General features: G+C 34.9%; 1 protein-coding gene and 1 pseudogene across 1 annotated transcript in view; both read right to left on the reverse strand.

Moving 5' to 3' along the window:
• PCDH15 (protocadherin related 15) overlaps window positions 1-23,159 on the reverse strand; it is a 1,001,489-nt gene that overhangs the window by 749,211 nt on the left and 229,119 nt on the right. The gene's annotated exons all lie outside the window — the stretch shown is intronic.
• On the reverse strand, window positions 2,206-22,227 carry LOC136381067 (nascent polypeptide-associated complex subunit alpha-like; annotated as a pseudogene).

Genomic DNA, 23,159 nt, shown 5'->3' on the forward strand with positions numbered 1-23,159 from the left:
AAAATTAAATAAATAAAAATAATAATATTTGTGACTGGTAGGAAAAATTCACCCATGATATATTTTTTTCTTTAGGAATCTCTTGATGGATCCTGATTTCCCCTTCTAAAAAAAAATTTAAATATCACGTTGTCAAGTTCCAGATAAAAATAAATATTGGAATTTTAATTGAAATTTTATTTGTAGATCACTTTCTCTTCTAATAGCTATGTGTTTTCTAGACAGGGTAAATGATATATATGTCTCTTCACAAATACATGTAAGTCATCTTTAATGTCTTTTAGTAAATATTCATATTCAAACAATGATCTTTATTATATATTTTTTTAGTTTTTTGTTATTGTTAAGTTTTACTCTTGTTTCCCCACAGAGGAAGGGAATAACATCTTTATTATTATATTTTTATACTTGCTTCTGCGATAAAACACACATACAGATAATTGAATTTATCTTATTGATTTTCTACCCAGCAAACTTGCTTAATGTTTGAATTAACTTTTAAATGTTAGAGTTAGCTTGCTTAATTGTTAATTAAGCAAAAGTTAATTAAGCAAAAGTTAATTCAACAATTTGTAAATTACTGTTTTCTTTATTTTAAATGGAGAGTCATATCTGCAAGTCAGTAGTTATTCTTCCTTTCTGAGCTAAATGACTATTTTTCTACCTTAAAGCGCTTATCCTCCAATATAATGTTGAATGAAAGTAAGGAGGCACTATTCTCTTTTTTGTCTTGATTTTGAAGATAACTCTTACACTGATTTATGGTTAAATAAGAGGTAGCTATCCATTATCAAGTTAAGTAAGTTTCTTTCCTATTTAAGAGTTGTTTTTAGTGTATTTTAAGATAATGTTTAATTATTTCAAGTACATTCACTATACTTCTTGACCTAAGCAATAATTTTTATCCATTAATTGGTGAACATGAGGAATTATGCTAATAGTTGTCTTATAGTGAGATGACCTATATTCCTGAAATAAACCAAGTTTGGTCCAGAATGCTATATCATTTTTTTTTCACTGTGAGATTATGTTTATTATGATTGTTAGGAAATTTTCACTAACTTGTTTTTATTTTTTTTAATATTTTATTTATTGATTTTTTAGAGAGAGAGGAGTGAGAGAGAGAGAAGGGGGAGGAGCATGAAGCTTCAACTCCCATATGTGCCTTGACCGGGCAAGCCCAAGGTTTCAAACCAGAGACCTCAGTGTTCCAGGTCAACGCTTTATCCCACTGCGCCACCACAGGTCAGGCTGATTGTTAGGAAATTTTCATTTCTCTCTTTGTGAGTGAGATTGGTCTTTAATTTTCCTTTCTCATGCTGTCCTTTTGTAAATTTGGTGACAATGTTTTCCTGTGTTTCTCAGAGGTAGAGTCATGTTGTTATTTTATTTTCCCTAGATGTTTTTTGGATCTCATCAGCAAAACTGTTTGAGCTGGGAGTTTTCTCTGTAGGGCAAGTTTAATTACTAGTCTAAAAGTCAAGTTTTCTATCTTGTCATATATTAAAATCTATAATTTAGATTATATAACTTAGAAATGTGCTTCTCTCAATGTTTTCAATTTATTAGCATACAGTTTTCACAGAATTTTCAATTGAAAGTCTTAATATTTCATTTTTATTTTCTACAGAGTGAGAGAGAGAGAGTCAGAAAGAGGAACAGATAGGGACAGACAGAGAGGAAGGGAGAGAGACAAGAAACATTCATTCTTCATTGCAGCTCCTTACTTTTTCAATGATTGGTTTCTCATATGTACCATGACTGAAGGTCTACAGCAGCGTGAGTGACCTCTTGCTCAAGCCAGCAATCTTGGGCTCAAGCCAGCAACCTTGTGCTTCAAGCCAACAAACAACCTTTGGGCTCAAGCTGGTGAGCCCATACTCAAGGCTGGATAAGCCCCTGCTCAAGCAGATGAGCTCGAAGTTTTGAACCTGGGTCCTCTGAGTCCCAGTCCGATGTTCTATCCACTGCGCCACTGCCTGGTCAGGGAAAAATATTAATATTTCTTTTAAATATAGTTTCTCCCATATGATTTCTTTTATCCCACAAAAAGTCGTAACTTTATTGATGACAGAAAAAGTACAAATTTCAAACCAAGCTGTAGTTACTCTTTGAAACACCCGGAAAAGTTTCTCAGTTTTAGATGGTTACAATGTCAATTCCATAATAGCTGTTGCAATATAAAAAAAATTTAGTTCTTCAGGGCTAGATTGCCTTTGCTCTTGACATATTTTTGACATAACCAATTCTATGTTATAAAATTTCACACTTATTTTACCAACTTCTTCATCTTTACCCTCTTGTGTAGCTGGAGTCTATAAGTTTTCTTGATTGTTTGGGACATCTTCACCTTGAACTTTAATTTTCTCAGTAGCTATTTGTGATTCCAAAGAGGATATTCTTAGATTTCTGGATAGTGACCCTAGTAACCACCATAGTCTGAAGAAGACCTAGTTTAAACAGAGCCTATTGACTGGTTCAGCATCAATTTCAGCTGCTATTGCCAGTAGGGTTGCATGGTTGCCTATGTAGAATCTTCTTCCTCTAGCTTGGGAACTAATTTATTGCTGTCAGATTCTGTACCAGTCTGTGTCCCAGCCTGGGGATGTGGCAACTCCTATTCTGTATCAGGGACAATTTTTGTGGCTTCACTAGCATTTTGTGTGGGAACTACAGAACCAAAGAGGGAGCATAAAAAGGGAGTGAAAGTGTGACCCACCTCCCAGATGATTCTTAGTATTATTTGTTTTTTTCTCTATATCTCTATTTTTTCCTGGTTCATTTTGTCATAAATTGATGAAACAACTAAACTTTGGCTTCCTGATGCTATATTATTTTGGTACTGTCTAGTCTTTATAATTTCTTTCCATCTTCTTTGGTAATAATCTCTTTTAATTATACACACACCCAGTTATCTCAGATAAATGCTTACTTCACTAATTTTCAGATTTTCTTTATTTCAGATATAAGCATTCAAGGATATAAACTGTCTACAACAAGATTTTAGAACTACATTACATAAATTTTGAAAATTAATGTTCGCTAATTTAATTACAACTATCCCTTAATTATAATTTCTTCTTTTACTCATATATTATTTAAGGAATTTTTACATATTTACAAATGTATTTATTGATATTGTTTTTGTTACTGAATTATTAAATAATTATCTTGATGTCAGAGAATGTGGTTATATTATAGATTTTTTTTTTAATTCATTGAATGGACGGTAGGTGGAGAGACAAACTCCCGCATGCAGCCTGACCAGAATCTACCTGGCAAACCCACTAGAGAGCAATGCTCTGCCCATCTGGGGCATTTCTCTATTGTTCAGAAACCGAGTTCTTCTTAATGCCTGAGGCAGAGGCCATGGAGGCATCCTCGGCACCTGGGGCCAACTCGCTCTAATTGAACCATGGCTGCAGGAGGGGAGAAAGAGAAGGAGAAGGAGAAAAAGAGAAATAAAGAGAGAGAAAGAAGTGAGAGGAGAGGTGGAGGGGTAGAGAAGCAGATGGGAGCTTCTCCTTTGTGCCATGACTGGGAATTGAACTAGGTACATCCACACATTGGGCTGACACTCTACCACTGAGCCAACTGGCCAGGGCTGTAGATTTTTAATGTTTATTGGGACCTGCTTTAATGTATAGCATATGGACAGTTTTGGTTCCATAGATTAAAAGTATGTTCTATGGAATTTTTGGTGTAAGCATTTATAAATGTTCATTAGAGCTTATGTATATTGTTTAAATATTTTATGTCCTATTGATAGAGTGTCTACTGATCTATAAATTATTGATAGAAACATGTTTAAATCTTTTATTATTATGGAGGGTTTGTTGACTTCTTTTTGTGTTTATGTAAATTTTCTTTATACATTTTTAAGCCATGCAGTAAAGTACAAATATATTTAGAACTGCATCTCCTTAGTAAATTAAAAGTTTCTCTTCCCTTACCCAACTTTATTGAGATATAATTAACAATTAAAATTGTATATATTTAGGGTGTACAGCATTATAATTTAATATACTGTACATTAAAAAATGGCAACTAAAATCATATTGTAAATTTAATCATTTAAATCATAGTATAGTGGCATTTTTATGGCTAATATAGCATTGCTTAAATGCTTTATGACCTAGTCACACACCAGCTTTTATAGCCTAGCTCTTACAAACACTCGAATTTCTTAAAATCTTTTTTTTTCTTTTACAGAGACTGAAAGAGAGAGTCAGAGAGAGGGATAGATAGAGACAGATAGACAGGAACAGAGAGAGATGAGAAGCATCAATCATCAGTTTTTCATTGCAACACCTTAGTTGTTCATTGATTGCTTTCTCATATGTGCCTTGACCGTGGGGCTACAGCAGACCAAGTAACCCCTTGCTCAAGCCAGCGACCTTGGGTCCAAGCTGGTGAGCGTTGCTCAAACCAGATGAGCCCATGCTCAAGCTGGTGACGATGGGGTCTTGAACCTGGGTCCTCCTCTTCCCAGTCCAACGTTCTATCCACTGCATCACTGCCTGGTCAGACCTTAAAATCTTAAAATTGAGAATCTAGACCACAGAAGATTTACAGGTGTGCGAAAACAAAGGAGGACTTAAAAGTTATTTACATCAGGAGACTTCTGGTTTATTATTTTATTGGGCCTTGGCATAATTATATTTTCTTCTCCATGTTATCACTACATTTAAAAAAGAAAGAGTTTTATTATTTTCCTTTTGTTATCAGAAATCTAATGGAGTAGTTTTTTAAAATTTCAGTCAACTGAAATGTTATAAACAGAAAGCCCTCTGTTATTATAATTTCCATTGTATTACCTCTATCTAAAAAAGAATATTTTATTTATCAAAATATATTTATTTCTGTTAAGTCAGCTGCATTTAATTAAGCTATATGTAATTTTCACTTAGAAAGCTTTTCTTTTTCAGTCTCTTATTGAACCATTGAACTCCCCTTCTCTTTTTTTTTATATAAATATATGTATATACGTGTACAGTGCATTTTGTGTTTCTTTTCTGGTGAATTGAAGCTAAATTTAAAATTGATCTTATGTAAAAATTTCTTAAATGGTGAGATGCTAAGATATTCTGCTTGCTACCTCCAGTTTCTGTGACAGTACCTTAAAATATAGGATAGCTAAATTATCCTAAAATTTTAGAAAAAAAAATTCAGCATTTTTCAAGTATATGATTTCTTAATGAGCAATATAGCTATTTTTTGACTCTTAATATAATGCAAATGTACATAAGGTATCTCTTTTTTATGATGATACAATTAAGTTAACATTTTTAAGATAATTCAAAATTTCCACTTAGGACAAATAAATGAACATTAGTCTTCAAAAACGTTTTTAATATCATCAATATAGGTAAACATTACTTCATAAATTATATAAATGCCTAACCACTATGTATACACCTAAACCTTATATAAAATGACATAGAATGTCAACTGTGATTGAAAAGCAAAATTAAAAAAAAAATAAAAATGACTACACAAGGGTTCTCTTTTCTCCACATCCTCACCAACACGTTTGTTGAGTTTGTTGATTTATTGATGATAGCTGTTCTGAACTTGTGCACTGTTAATAGGAATGCAGATTGGTGCAACCATTGTGGAAAACAGTATGGAGTTACCTCAAAAACTTAAAAATGGAACTGCCTTATGACCAGCAATGCTACTTCTAAGAATACTTTCTAAGAAATTCAAAAATCTGATTCAGAAGAATATATGCAACCTTATATTCACTGTAGAGTTATTTACAATAATCAAGATTTGGAAGCAGCCCAAGTGCCCATCAGTAGATGAGTGAATAAAAAAAGCAATGGTATATTTACATAATAGAATAGTGCTCAGCAGTAAAAAATAAAAATAAAAAAGGAAATCTTACCTTTTATGACAGCATGAATGGAACTAGAGATTATTATACTAAATGAAATAAGCCAGGCAGAGAAAGATATGTATCATACAATTTTAGTTTTATATGAAATCTAATAAACAAAATAAACTAATAGACAAAATAGAAAAAGACTCATAAATATGGAGAATAGACTGACAGCTGTCAGAGGGGATGGAGTTTGGGACCCGAATGAAAAAGGTGATGGGGAAGAGTGATGTAAGAGAAATGGTGCCATGAGGAGCCTTATGGATACCTCTCCCCAAAATTTCAACAAGTTCTATAACCAGAGACAGAAAAAGATCTATCCCTGGAGCATCTGGAAGTCCCACACACTGAACAAGAAGGTATGATTGGGTGAAAAGTTGGCTAAATATATAATCAACCCTGTAGGAAATAAGATGGAGAAAGGGACACTCTGCCTTCCTCACTAACCTGAGCAAGGGCTGCTTTCACTTGTAACTGAGAGAAAGTGGGGGCTGGGGGCATGGAGGGAACTGGGCTGTGGCACAGATGTCTGTAACATCCACCGGGTATAAGAAAAAACGTCGGAGACTTTCAGAAGTATAGATGTAACTTTATTGGCCAGTTTTACCTGTGCAGGGGCAAATTCCTGAGGTGTCCAGAGACACTGTGCTCACAAGGAGCTGCAGATGGGAATTGCACCTAGCACTCACAGCTAAATCTTTTTATAAGCTAAGCAAGCAAGCCTAATACAGAAGCAGATGTGGCAATAACCTATTTGCTAAGGGGGCTGCACATAGCATAGCAACAGGGGCTGGGGTCTAGCTCATTGGCGAATTCCAAACCTAAACTTATGATAAGGGTCTTTTAACCAATAGAATGCAAATGTTTGTCTCTTTTTCTTTTTTTTTTTCTTCTCTCTCTCAGCCTCCCAGAGTCCCTATCTGTCTCTGCTTCTTGAACAACCTTGGGCATGTTATTCCTAACGGAACAGGAGCAGGACCTGCCTGTAACCCTTAAGTTCCCTGTTCCACTAGTGCCCTGCTTATTTTCTGATCTTCTCTTGGTCCTTACAATGTCCAAGCAGAGAAAAGAGTGTCCCCACGGTGACTCAGCCCATGCAAGCTAACGCCTGCGCCGGACCCGGCAAAGGTAGGCCAGCGGCAGCCGCCATTCTCCCCTCATATCCTGGTTGGAAAGCACGGAGAGTGTGTGAGAGGTTCCTTCTAGCACCACAGGCGTGGGTGACCATGTTCCTGGACAGAGGGGCAGGGTCAGAGGATTCTGCATGGGCTGCAACCAGAGTCCCGGTGTGGTCACTGCTCCCTTAGCAACAGCGTGCGGGGAGTGCGCAAAAGTGAACTTCCCTATGTCTAGACTTCTTCGGGTGGTCGGGGAGCCTCACCCAGCTATTCAGGCTAACATCCTGGGGAAGAAAAAATACAGAAGTGCTAGGGAGAGGGGCACGCATGCAGCTTGCAGACTGTCTCTGGAGCAGATTTGCAGATCCAATTGCTGAAATTAGTTTAACCCACAGTCTGCTCACCACCCAACTGGCTTATGTGGCTCTAGTTGACAAGGTCTCTCTCAGATCAGTGATCTAAGACAAGAGACATGATATTTTTTAGTGCCTCTTGCTCTGCACATAAGGGCAGGGGCAACTTCCTGTCAGCCGATACAGGGTGAAAAACACATTCCCACAAAACAAACCTCAGAGAATATTACAGAAGTTAGACAGGCTAGGCTGTAGGCTTTTTAACAAGGAAGAAGCCTGCAGAAAGCAATCCCATGGAACGCTAAGACAAATTTAACTAGATATACCTGGGGAACTGAACAGAATTCAACACACCCCCCTACCTGCTTAAGCTGGTGGCTCTGATTGGCAGAGCTTTCATACTCAGGGCTGTGCACTAAAAAGAGGGACTTGACAGCTTTTAAGACCTCCTGTTCTGCAGTCAGCGACTAAGGCATCTTCTTCCAGCCAATAAAGGTTACAAAGTGCAGAAAGCCTTGTTAGAGTGGTCCCACAGAGTGCTGAGGCATACTGAACATGCCTGGAGGCTCATAGAAAGACACTTTGAGAGCAATTGGCTTCCAGCCCTGCCTGATTATGCTGGCAGCTCTGACTGACAGAGCCTTACCCAGAACCCTGCACTGAGTGGGGATAGAGTGGGGACTGACTGCTCTTTGAGCCTCTTACTCTCCAGGAGTGGCAGTGGCAACCTCATAGCTGGATCATCAGGCTGCTAATTCAGGAAGAAGAGATTAGGAGAGAGGCTCCAAGAAAATGGACTCTCCCATTGTTGGAGCCTGCAAATGCTAACAAGCTCCGACTACCAACGGGACTGAGGCCTAGTATTTGACATCACAATAGAGACACATCAACTGCAAATTTCTACCTAAGCATGCCACAGGGGCAGAGCCTGGGGTACAGTGTCACTGACCAGGAAGAGGGAGAGGAAAAAAAAAGGAAGAAGAAAACCTCTCTAAATCAAGAAAAATCCACAGTCTTTAACAGTCTTCATAAACTTTACACTTTTTTTTTGTTTCTTTCATCTTCTTATCTTTTTTTTTTCTTCTTCTTCCACCTTGGTCCTTTTATTCTCTGCTATTCTTATTCTTTTCTCTTCATCTTGAACTACATTACTGAAAATTTTTTTCATTTATTTTTTCTTTTGATCTATGAGGGTTACACTCTAAAACCCTTAACTCTCTCCTTTTCTTATTTTCTTTCCCCCCCTTTTTCTTTATTCTCTCTCTCTCTCTCTTTGTTTCTTCTTTTCTCTTTTAATTTTCCTCTCATTCGATCCTCACTCAAAAACAAATTATTTTGGATTCCAATTTTTTCTTTCTGGCATTTTGTGTGCTTTTTACTTCACTTTTAACTAATTAGCATTTCCCCCAACCCCAGCTCTCCATTCTATGTAGTTTTTGTTCCACTTAATACAATAGTATCTTTTTTCTTTTTCTTATTTCCCTCTTATCCTTTTCACTATATCTCTCAGTCGACCATCATTTACAATGAAATTATTTTATTCTTGATCTAATTATTTTTTCTTTATTGAATTTTGTGGGTCCCTACCTCCTTTTTGCCCTTTTATCACTTCTCCCCAACTCAGGCCCTCCATTACAAGTAGTTTTTGTTCCATTTAACACAATATAATTCTCAGTTTTTCACAGTATTTTCTCAAAGAAGGAAAGAAAAAAGGAAAAAAAGAAATAATAATAAATTTTAATTACTTATTGTTTATTTTTTAACTTTTTATTCTTTATTAATTCTCATTAGTGGTATTAACAGAACCACACTCAGATGCCATTAAGGAAAAGAAAATCAAATATCATGAATACAAAAGACAGAGAGATAGCACAGAGAGATGAGGAAAAATCTATAGAAAATAAATTTAATAGATTAAAAACCTTGGTGTTAAATAACAGAGAATTTAATATAGAAATCCTAAAAATACTCAGAGATATACAAGAAAACAAAGAAAAGCAATTTAGGGAGCTCAAAAAACAACTCAATGAACACAAAGAATATATTACCAAGGAAATTAAAACTATGTAAACAAATCAAACAGAGATGAAAAACTCAATTCATGAACTGAAAAATGAGGTAACAGGCTTAGCTAATAAAACAAGCCAGATAGAAGAGAGGACTAGTGACATTGAAGACAGGCAACTAGAGGTACAACAGAGAGAAGAAGAGAGAGACTGAAGGACTTAAAAAAAAATAAGAAAGCCCTACAGGAATTCTCTGACTTTATCAAAAACACTAACATAAGAATAATAGGTATATCAGAAGGAGAAGAGAAAATGGAATGAAGAAAATATTCAAACAAATAATAGAAGGGAACTTCCAAGCCTGTGGAAAAAACTAAAGCCTCAAATTCAAGAAGCAAACAGAACACCAAGTTTCTTAACCTCAACAAACCTACTTCAAGGCACATCATAATAAAATTGGCACAAACCAATGACAGAAAATTTTCAAGGCAGCCAAGGAAAAGAAGAATACAACATATAAAGGAAGGTCTATTAGATTATCATTGGATTTCTCAGCAGAAACTTGACAAGCTAGAAGACAGTGTACCCCAATATTTAAAGTTCTGAAAGAGAGGAACTTCCAGCCAAGAATACTATACCTATCAAAGATATCCTTCAAATACAAAGGAAAAATAAAATCATTCACAGATACAGGAAAGATGAGGGCATTTATCATCAGAAAACCCCCAGTTCTATAAATATTAAAGGGGTTTTTCCAAACAGATACAAAGAATAAAACAAAACTAAACCACAAGTAAAAGCTCCACCAAGAACACAATAAAACCAAATTTAAACTGTGACAACAAAAACAAAAAAAGCGGAGAGGACGAAGATTAACAATAGCAAAGGACAATGAAGTGCAGAAGCACTCATAAGATAGTATACTACAATAAACATGGTAGGTACCCTTTTCATTACTTAATGGTAACCACCTCTGAAAAAACTACTACAGAAGGACAACTTAAAAAGTGTAATAACAGAGGAAAGAAGTATGGATTAAAACCAAACAAAAACAAGATATAGAAAAACAAAAGAGAAGAATCAAACAACATACAGAACTAACAGAAAGCAATATATAAAATGGCAATAGGGAACACTCACATGTCAATAATTACACTAAATGTAAATGGATTAAACTCACGAATAAAAAGACACAGAGTAGCAGAATGGATTAAAAAACAAAATCTAACTGTATGCTGCCTACAAGAAACACATCTAAGCAACAAGAATAAAAACAAGTTCAAAGTGGAAGGCTGGAAGACAACAGTCCAAACAAATAACATACAAAAAACAAACAAACAGGTGTAGCAATACGCATATCTAATAATGCTGACTATAAGACAGTAAAAATAATCAGAGACAAAAAATGGTCATTTTATAATGACTAAGGGAACACTGAATCAAGAAGACATAATACTTCTTAATATATATGCACCAAACCAAGGAGCACCAAAATATATACGAAAGCTACTGACTGACCTAAAAAAAAAACCTGACAAAAATACAATCATACTTGGAGACCTCAATAGGCCATTGACAGCTCTAGATTGTACATCCAAAGAGAAAATCAATAAAGAAATATTGGCCTTAAACAAAACACTACAGCAATTGGATATGATATACATCTACAGGACATGTCATCCCAACATAAAAGAGTACACATTTTTCTCTAGTGTATATTGAACATTCTCAAGAATTGACCATATGTTGGGCCACAAAAATATCACAAATTCAGAAAACTTGAAATAGTACCAAGCATATTTTCTAATCAAAAAGCCTTGAAACTAGAATTCAACTGCAAAAAAGAGGAAAATAACCCACAAAAATGTGGAAACTAAACAACATACTTTAAAAAATGAGAGGGTCAAAGAAGAAATAAGCACAGAGATTAAAAGATATATAGCACAGATAAATGAAAATGACAATATGATATATCAGAATCTCTGGGATGCAGCAAAAGCAGTAATAAGAGAAAAGTTCATATCACTTCAGGCCTATATGAACAAACAAGAGAGAGCCCAAGTAAACCACTTAACTGCACATCTTAAGGAACTAGAAAAAGAAGAACAAAGACAACCCAAAACCAGCCGAAGAAAGGAGATAATAAAAATCAGAGCAGAAATAGATGAAATAGAGAACAGAAAAACTATAAAAAAATTAATGAAACAAGGAACTGGTTCTTTGAAAAGATCAACAAAATTGACAAACCTTTGGCATGACTCACCAAGGAAAAAAGAGAAAGGACTCATATAAACAAAATCCAAATGAAAGAGGAAAATCACTACAGATATCAAAAATATACAAAAAATTATTGTAGAATACTATAAAAAATTATATGCCACCAAATTCAACAATCTAAAAGAAATGGATAAATTCCTAGAACAATACAACCTTCCTAGACTGAGTCATGAAGAAGCAGAAAGCCTAAACAGACCAATAAGCAGATAGGAAATAAAAAGAAAACTATTAAAAACCTCTCCCAAAATAAAAATCCAGTCCCAGACGGCTATAGTACTGAATTCTATCAAACATTCAAAGAAGACTTGGTTCCTATTCTACTCAAAGTCTTCCAAAATATTGTAGAAGAACCAATACTTACAAACACATTTTATGAGGCCAACATAACCCTCATACCAAAACCTGGCAAGGATGGCTCTAAAAAAGAAAACTGCAGACCAATGTCTCTAATGAATACAGATGCTAAAATACTAAACAAAATACTAGCAAATCAAATACAACAACATATTAAAAAAGATAATACATCATGATCAAGTGGGATTCATCCCAGAATCTCAAAGATGGTTCATCATATGTAAAACGGTTAACGTAATACACCATATCAACAAAACAAAGGACAAAAACCTTATGATCCTATCAATAGATGCAGAAAAGGCATTCGATAAAATACAACAAAATCTTATGTTTAAAATACTCAACAAAATGAGTATAGAAGGAATATATCTCAACATGATAAAGGCCATTTCTGATAAAGCATCAGCCAACATCATATTAAATGACATAAAATTGAGGACTTTCTCTCTTAAATCAGGAACAATACAGGGTTGTCCACTCTCTCCACTCTTATTTAACATGGTGCTAGAGGTTCTAGCCAGAGCAATCAGACAAGATAAAGATATAAAAGGCATCCATATTGAAAAAGAAGAAGTAAAGGTTTCACTTTTTGCAGATGATATGATCCTATACATTGAAAACCCCAAAGACTCCACAAAAAGATTACTAGAAACAATAAACCAATACAGTAAGGTTGCAGGATACAAAATTAATATACAAAAGTCCATAGCCTTTCTATATGCTAACAAGGAAACATTAGAAAAAGAGCTCAAAAATATAATCTCCTTCATGGTTGCAACAAAAGGAATAAAATACCTAGTAATAATAAACATAACAAAGAATGTAAAGAACCTATATAACAAAAACTACAAAGCATTATTAAGGGAAATCAAAAAAGATACAAAGAAATGGGAAAATATTCCCTGTTCTTGGATAAGAAGAATAAATATAATCAAAATGATCATATTACCCAAAGCAATATACAAATTTAATGCAATTCCCATAAAAATTCCTATGACATTTTTTAAAGAAATGGAACAAGAAATCATCAGATTTATATGGAACTATAAAAAAGCTCAAATAGCCAAAGAAATCCTAAGAGAAAAGAATGAAGCTGGGGCATTACAATACCTGACTTCAATTATATTATAGAGCCACGACAATCAAAACCGCATGGTATTGGCAGAAAAATATACACTCAGACCAATGGAACAGACTAGAAAGTCCAGAAATAAAACCATACATATATGGTCAAATAATTTTTGATAAAGGGGCAACAACACACAATGGAGAAAAGAAAGCCTCTTCAACAAATGGTGCTGGAAAAACTGGAAAGCCACATTCAAAAGAATGAAACTCGACTATAGTTTGTTTCCTTGTACTAAAATTAATTCAAAATGAATCAAAGACCTAAATATAAGACCTAAAACAATAAAGTACATAGAAGAAACCATAGGTACTAAACTCATGGACCTTGGTTTTAAAGAGCATTTTATGAATTTGTCTCCAAAGGCAAGAGAAGTGAAGGCAAAGATAAATGAATGGCACCGCATCAGACTAAGAAGTTTTTTCACAGCAAAAGAAACTGACAACAAAATAAACTGATAGCCAACTAAATGGGAAATGATATTTTCAAACAACAGCTCAGATAAGGGCCTAATATCCAAAATATACAAAGAACTCATAAAAGTCAAAAACAAACAAACAATCTAATAAAAAAATGGGAAGAGGACATGAACAGACACTTCTCCCAGGAAGAAATACAAATGGCCAACAGATATATGAGAAGATGCTCATCATCATTAGTTATTAGAGAAATGCAAATCAAAACTACAATGAGATACCACCTCACACCCGTTAGATTAGCTATTATCAACAAGACAGGTTATAGCAAGTGTTGGAGAGGCTGTGGAGAAAAAGGAATCTTTATCCTCTGTTGGTAGGAATGTAAAGTAGTACAAAGATTATGAAAGAAAATATTGATGTTCCTCAAAAAACTAAAAATAGAACTACCATATGACCCAGCAAACCCTCTACCGGATATATACCCACAAAACTCAAAAACATAGGTACATAAAGACACATGCAGCCCATGTTCATTGTAGCATTGTTCACAGTGGCCAAGACATGGAAACAACCAAAAAGCCCTTCAATAGATGACTAGATAAAGAAGATGTGGTACATATACACTATGGAATACACTCAGCCATAAGAAATGATGACCTTGGATCATTTACAACAATATGGATGGACCTTGATAACATTATACTGAGTGAAATAAGTAAATCAGACAATACTAGGAACTGTATGATTCCATACTTAGGTGGGACATAAAAGCGAGACTAAGGGACATGGACAGGAGTGTGGGGGTTACCGGGGTGAGGGGAGGGAGGGAGAGGAAGGGAGAGTGGGGAGAGGAGGGGCAAAAAGAAAACCAGATAGAAGGTGACAGAGTACAATTTGACTTTGGGAGACAGGTATGCAACATAATTGAATGACAAGATAACCTGGAGATGTTTTCTTTAAACATATGTACCCTGATTTATTAATGTCACCCCATTAAAATGAATACAAATTTATTTTTAAAAAGGTAATGGGATTAAGCAATGAAAATAATTTATAGGCACAGACAACAGTTTGGGAATTGCAGGAGGAAAAGGCATGCAGAGGAGTTGGAGGAGGGTGAGGTGGGATAGATGATGATGGAGGGAGACCTGACTTTGGGTGGTGAATGCACAATGCACTATACAGATAATATATTGTGAAAATTTACACCTGAAACCTATATAACTATTAACCAATGTCACCAAAAAATAACTATAAACTCTTTTTTTTTTTTTTTTTCATTTTTTCTGAAGCTGGAAACAGGGAGAGACAGTCAGACAGACTCCCGCATGCGCCCGACCGGGATCCACCCGGCACGCCCACCATGGGGCGACGCTCTGCCCACCAGGGGGCGATGCTCTGCCCATCCTGGGCGTCGCCATGTTGCGACCAGAGCCACTCTAGCGCCTGGGGCAGAGGCCACAGAGCCATCCCCAGCGCCCGGGCCATCTTTGCTCCAATGGAGCCTTGGCTGCGGGAGGGGAAGAGAGAGACAGAGAGGAAAGCACGGTGGAGGGGTGGAGAAGCAAATGGGCGCTTCTCCTGTGTGCCCTGGCCGGAATCGAACCCGGGTCCTCCGCACGCTAGGCCGACGCTCTACCGCTGAGCCAACCGGCCAGGGCTATAAACTCTTTTTTAATTGTAAAAATGTACATATTCTTTGTGAAAAAAATATACATAATTATAAAAAAAATTAAGATCACTAGTATGTCTTACAATTCACAGATAATGACTATTAAGAACTGGTGCATGTTCTATTATGTCATGTGTGAATGCACGTGTGTTCAATGAATAAAAGAACATTACAGTACAAGTTTTAAAAAAAAAACCAAGTGTATTAAAAATCAATTGTTTTGCTTGCCCAGATAGTGGTGCATTGGATAAAGCATCTATCTGAGATGCTGAGGACCCAGGTTTAAAACTCTGAGATCACCAGCATGAGCGAGGCTCACCAGCTTGAGCATGGGGTCGCTAATTTGAGCATCGGATCATAGATATGACCCCATGGTCACTGGGTTGAGCCCAAACATCTCTGCCTGAAGCCTGAAGTTGCTGGCTTACACTCAAGGTTGCTGGTTTCAGCAAGGTGTCACTGGCTCAGAGGGAGGCTCCTTTCTGATTAAGGCACATATGAGAAGCAATCAATGAACAACTAAAATGCCGCAACTATGAGTTGATACTTTCACCTCTCTTCCTTCCTGTCTGTCTATCTATCTGTCTGTCTCTGTCTCTCTCTCTCTCTTGCTAAAGAAATAAAATAAAAAATCAATATTTTCTAAATGCCAAAGAAAATATAAACAAACATGCATGCACAGATATAAACAGTCAGCAAAAACAAGTTTGAATTCATATTGAATCAAAGAATTTTTACTGCCTCTGCACACACAAAAAAACTGGATGTGCAAATCAAAGGAATGGTAATCTCAAAATCAAACATATCAGCTACTTTTAATATATGGATACTTTGGGCATGATATCATTAAGCAAACATTCATGAATCATAGTCAGAAAGAATCACATTAAATTTAAATGAACCAACTTAACTGGAAAGTGATTAAAACTAACTATTTTAGGGAAAAGTATAATAACTATAAATACCTAGATATTAGAAAATTTTGCCACCTAATTCAATCTTTCTTCGGTATATACTACAATATTTCAACATCCTGATTAACACATATTCTTTCCACTTTCTTTGATAACATCTGCATACACTGATTGACTTTAAAGTATATCATTTTCACTATGTTTGCTTGAATCAAATTTTAAAAAATACTTCATCTCTACTGTTAGAAACATCTTTCAAGTGTCCTCATTTACAACCACCTCAAATAGTATGTTTTCCAACAAGAATATAGTACAAATGCATTTTACACAGTCTTCTCTTAATGTTCCAATAGGTTCTGTAACTTTAAACAAAATGACATATAAAGAGATTCATTTTACAATAAGCTAATTAATATAAATAAGAGTTAAAATACAATAGCACTTCATGAACATATTGACAAGTAGCATAAGATTAAATGATGTTGGACAAAAGGATACTATTTAAGAACCTGCTGCATCTCAAAAAAAAAATGTGAGCTGACCTAGAGCTCACAAAGAAATTTACAACTTATTTATAGCCTGACTAGGCAGTGGCATAGTGGATAGAGAATTGAACTGGGATACTGAGGACCCAGGTTCAAAACACCACAGTTGGCAGCTTGAGCCTAGGGTCACAGCTTCAGCAAAGGGTCACCAGCTTGAACATGGGATCATAGACATGACCCATGGTTGCTGGCTTGCACTCAAAGGTCATTGGCTTGAATCTAAGATTGCTGACTTGAGTGAGGGGTATGCATTACTGTAGCCCCCCAGGTTAAGGCACATATGAGAAAGCAATCAATGAACAATTAAGATGCTGCAATGAAATTTTGATGTTTCTCATCTCTATTCCTTCCAGCCTACTTGTCTCTGCCTGTCCCTATCTATCGCAAACAAACAAACAAAAAACTCATTTACAATAATATATGTAGATTCTGCTTAAAGCCTTTACAGTATATACTTAAAGATAAAATGAGTATAAAGAATGCAAATATCATTTGCAAAATGAAGAAATGCTAGGAATATTATTTGGGTTTTTCCTTTCAGCCATATAAATTAAGAGTTGCCATTATCATTTTAAGACTCATATAACTGGAGTATGTTGACACCAACTAGGACTGCTTAGTGTTCTTCAATATGCATATTTTACTCGAGTTAGATTCTTCTGAAGATTTTCATTTATAAACAATTTTGGGTATTTGATTAAATTCATTTCTTCTAGAATGTTCTCTCTTCTACCCACTATAGGACTACACCTTCTTTATTCTTCATGTACTAGTTTCATTATGAAATCTTCCAAAATACTAAAAAAGTAAACAATATTATCCCTATTTTATAGTTAAAGAAAAAGTATCTCATACACATGCAGCAAAATGCTCACCGTTGCACTGATTATAAATGGCAGAGTGAGAAGTCAAGCTTTTATCTGACATATTTGTTCATGGTCTCTCTTACATGAAAATCTTTAATGATATTGTCAGTTGTGTATAATTGGCATTATTAATAAATTAGAGGCTTTAAAATGCAGTAACTAAAAACGGAGTCTAATATTAGTTTGCTTAGGTTTGAATCTCAAATGTCAGCTCATTCCTGTTTTGTTTAGGGAAGGTGATATATGCTTTCCAGATTTTAGCTTCTGTTGTGTAAAAGGGGAATAATAACAGTGCCTACGTCAGACTTACTTCAATGATTAAATTATGTAATTGTAAAATAGCTAGGACAATATCTATCTGGCACATAGTAGCACCTTGTAAATATTAAATATTCAAGCCCATTATGTAAGATTCTTAGAACTTAAGTCAGCTGATCAATTATTTCAAAACTACTCAAGTAACAATGCATGACAAAAATGTTGTTGTTCATAGAAAACAACTGCCCACCAATTTGTTGTAAAACAATAAATAACTTCACCACTGTATATTTTTTATAAAATTCCTACAATCAATTTCCTGGAGATATTAGTCTGCTCATTTGAGCAAAAAGTTTAGTTATTTAAGAACAGTTTATTGCTTCAAGTCATTATCTTCAGTGTGAAGACCAATCTGAAACTATTATATCAACATTTTCCAATTCTGATTAGTCTCTTCCCTTGAAAAATCTACATTAAATCATTTTATCTCAGACTTTAAAGCTCTATAAATATCTCACTCAGACCTACCCTTTTGACACATGGCTAAGATTTTTTTCAAGGTAATGTTCTAATTACTAAAAATTTTAATAAATTTAAATATGGTCTTCTAACATATTATCTTGTGATAGTTTGAGGTCAATGACCCAGAAGCATGACTTTAGTACCCCTGATATCCCCTCTCATCTGTGGGCCACTTGGAAATATCATGTATCACTGGGAAACCCTTGGGGGAGTCTTTACCTGTGATGGTGGAGTGTAATTATTGAGATCAGAACAAAAATTTGTTTTTGAGTTCCCAAATATGAATTTTGTTTTGTTTATTAGGATACAGAATGCACTTCAGGACATCTTCTGTAATCTGACCCGATTTAAAAATTTTAATGGATATCTGCCTTACTAACAATAAGACTCATTGTCTTCTTCTGTCATCAATTTATTAGTCTGTAAGAGAAAGTTTCTAGAGAAAAAACATACATTAACCCTGATATTTTGATTCATATAGCTAGCCCCAGAGAAGAGGAGTTTAGAAGATTCCTTCTTAGACAGATATCCATTGGACAAACTTTGCCTCGGGTAAATTTTCAAAACCTTAAGTGAATGATATTGAGTCTTATTTAGTCTGTGAGAGTTTGGTTCTGTATAGAATCTTTGTTAAAAAGTTTCTGTTCAACAAGAATATCATATTATTGGGTCTTGGATTTTTAAAAATATTAAACATTAACTTTGAGATCTAAGAAATGATGCACAAAATCATAACTTTCAAGGAGTTGTTGCCAAAGTTTCATGGCTTTATCTCATTCTGAATCTAAATTCTTGACTTTTGTAGATTAGAGCCTAGTTTCTTACATGTATTTACATTATCTAAATCATGTGACTATCTTTCAAGAGTCATTGCACCAAGGCTAATTTAAAATTACATGGGTCGTTCTGAAAAATTTTGATATGAACAATTTCTTGAGAGGTGTTTTAGAATAGAAAGGAGTAAAATTTTGATCACAACTTAAACTCAATGCGTCATTTTCTATTCATTTTCTTTCCCTGTCCTATCTTTTTCATCAATCACCACCTTTACTCCCTTTTCTGATCGTTTCCCCTTACTTTCTGGCCAGTCTGAAATCCATAAATATCAATTGCCTCTTAAAGTTAAATCTTTTTCAGAAATGGGATGCCCATTATTTTTAACCTTCATCTCAGTCTGAACTAAGAATCACTGTGAAATACTTTTTAAAGTGTAGGCAGAAATTTACAGAAGATTTTAGAATAGCTTTAACAACATATAGTCTAGAACTCAACAGATCTATATAAAAGCTTCATATATTAATAAGAAAATTAGGTGTTAAAAATGTTAAATGAAAAATGCAGAACTGAGATAATCTGAAGGTGACTGAAAACCCTAAATTTTATAGAAAACCAGTAACTATATTTTAGCTCTATACATAGTGGAGAAAATATTTGAAGTTTATCCCAAAGACTTCTCTGTAAAAATAGATTATAGGTCCTAGCTGGTTGACTTAGTGGTAGAGCATTGACCTGGCATGAAGAAGTCCCTGGTTTGAATCCTGGTCAGAGCAGACAGGAGAAGCAACCATCTATTTCTCCACCCCTCCCCCTTCTCTCTCTGTCTCTCTCTCTTTACATCCCACAGCCATGGCTTGATTGATTCAATCATGTCAGCCCTGAGCACTGAAGATGGCTCCGTGGAGCCTCTACCTCAGGCACTAAAAGAATAGCTCAGTTGTGAGCATGACCCCAGATGGACAGAGTATCGGTCCCAGATAAGGTTTGCCAGGTGGATCCCAGTTGAGGTGCTCATGGGAGTCTATTTCTGTATCTCCCCTGCTCTCGCTAAAAAAAAAAAAAAAATTGTAATTTCAAGCAGCCTTAAAAAAGAAGGGATAAATCCAAAGGAAATTGTAGGATTAGGCTCTTTTACACATACATGAAAGAGGAATAGATCTTTAAAAAGACGGGACCTTAACTATCTCCTCATTTTTAGTGAAGAAATCTAAATCAAGTAGGGTATACACAAGAAAACTGGAATTGGAAATGGTTCTAGTGATAGAACATCACTTCCTTATTGAACATTTTGAAAAGGACTTGAACAAGAGGCATTTGTCTCTTAATAAATAATAGATAAAATGATAACTCAACTATATATTATATTTACACCCATTTTTGTCAAGCACCAAAGGAGGAAGCCTCCTAAACAAAGACATAGTTAAATACTATAAGCAGAAACAATATTTAAAAAAAGGTCATTCTGTTAAAAATACAAAAAATAAAGGAAAACAAAAGAATGTGATCAGTGAATTTGAGGCTGATCTGAGGGATAATTACTTACTGATTATTTATTTTATCCTTAAAGTTGTAAGGACAAATCTCTCTAAATATTAACAAATAGTTTTAAAGTGTTTGATTGTTTCAGGGACTTAAATACAATTCATAAACCCTGCCCTAGCCATGCAGTCTCTCCCTCAGATTCAATTAAGTTCTTAAGAGATTGGCATCTGCCAAAATTCATAGACACCCATGTCAGTCTATACCTTTTATGCTCAGACATTTCCTCCTTTATGACAGTGCACTTATTCATGTAATAAGTTTGAATTAATCATGTAAATATGATTATCAATTTAAATAATCTTCAAATGACCTTTCTTTTGAGATCTCTGAAGATCATCTATTCATAATCACATCATTCACAATTTAGACAATGGTTTACCACTAGTTGTTTTGTGTCTAAATCAAGCCCAAATTAAATTTCTCTCATAAGATTTTAAATATTTGGGGGCAAAAAAATAAAATAAAATAAAGAATCCATCACATTTTGATTGATCAGCTTAACTCTTTATCTATATTTGCCCCTTAAAAGAAAAAGTAGAAGGATAAAAGCCAGCAGCTAACAATCTAATAGGAAAACAATTAAATATACTTTGCATCAGTCTTTGCCACAATCCTCTTCTCCCAATCAAGAAATTAAATTTGTTTAGGTCCTTGGGACCATGAATAAAATATTCATTCATTTCTCTGTAGTCAACAAACCCCTATGTTATTTTGATTTTCATGCCACCTTAGGTTATATGTTTTATCATTCTAAATCTACATTCTGTTTTCTCTATTGTCCCTCATAGATCAATATAGTAAACACTTGTTAGTCTCCTGGAAAAGTCAATATACTTGGAGATTTTATTCCCAAGTGTCCACTGGGGCACTCTTCTACTTTTCACAAGTTCTCAATCAGAATCTAAAGGATATTGAATCCCTCAGTGAATTGCCCCTTATCCAAAATGTAAGGCCAACATTTGCTACATTCTAACCATGGAATGAGATCTGAGACTGAGAGGCTGACTCCTGCTGGCACTTACTAGCTCAGAGAGCATATTAAAGTTTCTAAAAAAGAATTACAATTTTGTCCAAATAAAATGTACTGTCTAGGAAATAATTTATCCCACAGGAATACAGCAGTCTTGATATATGTCAAACAATTTAAAACTTTCTTAGGACTACTGAGAAAATATATATTATTTTTTATAAAAGAGGTTTTTATGGATCTCACAGGATTTTGTGTACAATAAGTTCCCAACATTTCTGAAATCATCATACCTATAAGATTAAACTTAGTATGTAGTAAATGAATTTCTTCTCTGGATTTTTAACATGATCAGTGTGCATGTGTGGGTTTGTGTGTGTGTGCGCGCACGTTTGTGTCTGTGTATGAACACATGCACACACTGGTACAACCCGTGAGTTTTAGCTTTTTGGCCAAAATATCTTGACTCTTTTTACTATTTTGTACAGGAGCAATCTGGGCAAGCCACTGGTATTCAGACTTCACCTTACCAGAATTCTAAAGACCAACTTTTTACTACAACCTTGCCTTAGACGTTTTAGCAAAAGCCCACTCACCTTGTCTACGGGCAACCTTGTCAGCAACCATCTTAATAGAGACTTATATTGATTTGATTCTTTTTGCTGTGCAAAACTTGTTTTGTTGTTGTTTGTATGTGGTTTTGTTTTATTTTATTTATTTATTTATTTTTGCCAAAAATGTATACTTCTCATCATTCAGGCTTACTGTCTATATACTTTTACTAATTTTTTCCCTTTCTAGCCACTACTACAATATAGAAAATCCTATTACTCTATTCTCCATTAAGAAGAGAAATGACATGAATGTTTGTCTGTTCAATAACTGACTTTGCCTTGAATGTCAAGGAAAAAAATCAGTGATGGGATTCAAATAATTTAACAGCTAGTTTTCTGCCCTATGGACTATTTAAAGTATAAAAATGATATACTGAGAGGTTACTATTCATGCATTTAATACTTAAATAAGAACAATAAAAAAGTACACAAAATTTGATCATGTTATAAGACTTTTGAAATATTAATGAAAAAATATTAAATATTACCTGACAAAAGCAATAGAACTGTTATTTAAGGTATTTCCATATTGCTTCTTGATTGATGTTCTCATCTGCAATTTTATTCACTTATATCTGAGCATCATCGGTTTTGTGATTTATCCTTAACCATCTTTTCAGTGTAGGAGTAGGATCCCATTCCTTTAGAGGTAGGCCTTTTACACTAATAATTATTTTGTTTGATATATTAGAAACAGATGAATGTTTAAAAAAAAAAGTAAGGAATGTAAATTTGTGATTTCCACATTGAGCAGCTGCCCAGGCGCCCACATGAGAGAGAACCCTGATTACAAGTTCCATTTTAACAACTGGTTTCCAAACTCAACAAAAAATTAAGTTTCAGTTCTGCCCCACCAGAGTGAACCAGCTGAATCCCACCACTGCATAAAATCATCTCAGGTGACAGAAGTTCTCCAACTAACCTGAGATTGTCAATTAGGAAGTG

This window comes from Saccopteryx leptura, chromosome 9 (assembly GCF_036850995.1).
Source record: "Saccopteryx leptura isolate mSacLep1 chromosome 9, mSacLep1_pri_phased_curated, whole genome shotgun sequence".
NCBI lineage: Eukaryota > Metazoa > Chordata > Mammalia > Chiroptera > Emballonuridae > Saccopteryx > Saccopteryx leptura.